This window comes from Trichechus manatus, unplaced genomic scaffold (genome assembly GCF_000243295.1).
Source record: "Trichechus manatus latirostris isolate Lorelei unplaced genomic scaffold, TriManLat1.0 scaffold00146, whole genome shotgun sequence".
NCBI classification, from domain to species: Eukaryota; Metazoa; Chordata; class Mammalia; order Sirenia; family Trichechidae; genus Trichechus; species Trichechus manatus.
In genome coordinates this window covers 492,620-495,025 of record NW_004444082.1, presented here as the reverse complement: position 1 = coordinate 495,025, position 2,406 = coordinate 492,620, and the positions used below count along the sequence as shown (strand labels likewise).

Below are 2,406 nucleotides of genomic sequence, written 5' to 3'. Positions count from 1 at the left end.
CTAAAGTGAGAATAGCAGCACAATCAGAAGTGTAGTCGATGTCACTGAACTGTGCATGTAGAAATTTTTGAAATGGTGTATCTTTGACTACATATATTTTCACCAAAAAAAAAAAAAGGTCAAGAAGGGAGAGGGTTGACATGTCGTGGGGTTGTTAACCGATGTCATAAAACAGTATGTGTACTACTGTTTAATGAGAAACTATTTGTTCTGTAAACCTTCACCTGAAGTACAATAAAAAAAAAAGAAAAAAAATTTTCTTCAGAACGTATTTCCAGCTTTCTTTTATCTTCTAACAGGTGTGGTCATATGCAACAATGAATAATAATTATAACTATGTAGTGATATAATTGTAATATTCAAGGATTATTTTTAGTGAATATTTTTTTCCCAAATACTGACTTATCTGAAAAGGAAGATTTCGTTTTAGTGGAAAAGAACTTGGATGTTTTCATGAGATTTTTGTGCATAGCCATGCTAACCAAGGAATTTTTCTTTATTTTCATTAAGAGTTTATTTAGAAGACCAGCAGTAAGGAAAAATCGAAGTTCTTTAAAACCTAGTGCTGATTGCTAACATTGAGATATTCATCGGAATTATGTTAAGTTTACGTTCATGAGGTGTGAGCTTCTTTCTCTCCGTGACTCAGGGCAGAGACTCCTGCATAGAGAGCATGGTGCCCTCGTGGCCCCTTGCCAGCCCCCAGTCACTCAGGGCCCTGGCAGCTCGCCAGAGTGGAAGGGCGCTCTGGCGGGTGGGGGTGGGGGGATATCTTGATGTCTAGCAATTGGACGGGAGCAAAAAGAGAAAGTGGCGACATTTGTTAACTGGTAAAGTGTTTGTTGTTGATAGAGAAATGCATTGTTCAATCACTCTGCCATGTGTCCTTGGCTTCTGGCCTCGCCTTGGGGCTTACTGTCTGGCCTGTGTGCGGGTGAATGCATAGAGCTGGTTGTACTGCAAATCTATATGCCAACATGTGATGTGGAGCCGGAAAACTTGGCTTCAGTGTTTGGATTGAAATATTACAGTTTAAACACATATAGTATTTTAAATTATTTTGTCATAAGATACATTTGAACCAGGGTCCTAGAAAATTATGGTCATACAGGATAATGAACCTCATTACCTAACAAAATATACACCAAAATATAATATAGTGATCACAGTATATGATGTAAGTCTGTGCTATGTGTCAATATTAAGAATAATACTCTAGAATACAAATATTCAAAAACTTTTTATTGAAAGGCTCAATAAACTTTTTATTGAAAGCTTATTGACTTGAATAGGATAATTCTGAGAAGGAAGGCAGAATATAAGTCATTGTTTTATGTGCAAAGTCTGAAAAACTACCTAATAAGTTGTATGTGTGTGTGCTTTAATAAAGACACATGGTAAGATTTTTTTTTATGTAGCAATTCTTACAAAAATAACTTTCTATTTTATTACTTAAATTATTAAAATATTTATAATAGAAAAGATCGTTAAAAATATTAGGCAGTACCTAAAAAATAAATATTGAAGGCATGAATTCCTTCTATATTACTAAAATTATACTGTGCTATGTCAAATTTTCACCCAAAAGGAAACCTTTCAGAAGTGATATTGGCTGTATGGTCTTTATAAAGAAAATACTTTCTTCTGTGATCTTTGAAGATCAAGTTCTAGTAAATTAGAAAAATCCCACTAGGCTAAGACCCTCTATTATGGCTGGAATTGTGTCCCCCAAAAATGTGTGTCAACTTGGCTAGGCTATGATTCCCAGTATTGTGTGGTTGTCCACCATTTTGTGATCTTATGTGATTATCCTATGTGTTGTAAATCCTAACCTTTACAATGATAATGAGGCAGGATTAGAGGCAGATATGTTAATAAGGCAGGACACAGTCTACAGGATGAGATTGTATCCTGAGTCAATCTCTTTGGAGATGTTAAAGAGAGAAGCAAGCAGAGAGACAGGGGGACCTCCTACACCAAGAAAGCAGAGCCAGGAGCAGAGTGTGTCCTTTGGACCTGGGGTCTCTGTGTCAAGATGCTCCTAGACCAGGGGAAGACTGATGACAAGGACCTTCCTCCAGAGCTGAGAGAGAGAGAGAAAGCCTTCCCCTAGAGCTAGCTCCCTGAGTTCTGACTTCTAGCCTTCTAAACTGGAGAGAATAAATTTCTGTTTGTTAAAGTCATCCGCTTGTGGTATTTCTGTTACAGCAGCACTAGACAACTAAGATATCCCTCATACCCACGCTCAGTTCACAATGTCCGACCTTGTTCATCTAGAATGTCTCTTCATTATCATCTGCACCATTGTTTCTAGACCTTTATAGAGTCTTCACTGCTGTTAGCCCTATTTTACCAAGATAAAGTTAAATTTCTAAAGAACCTAGTAGAGTTGCTTTTCTCACAGTC

At 37.1% G+C, this 2,406-nt stretch overlaps 1 protein-coding gene across 1 annotated transcript in view; it reads left to right on the top strand.

The window, feature by feature from the left end:
• LAMA1 (laminin subunit alpha 1) overlaps window positions 1-2,406 on the top strand; it is a 165,786-nt gene that overhangs the window by 27,465 nt on the left and 135,915 nt on the right. The gene's annotated exons all lie outside the window — the stretch shown is intronic.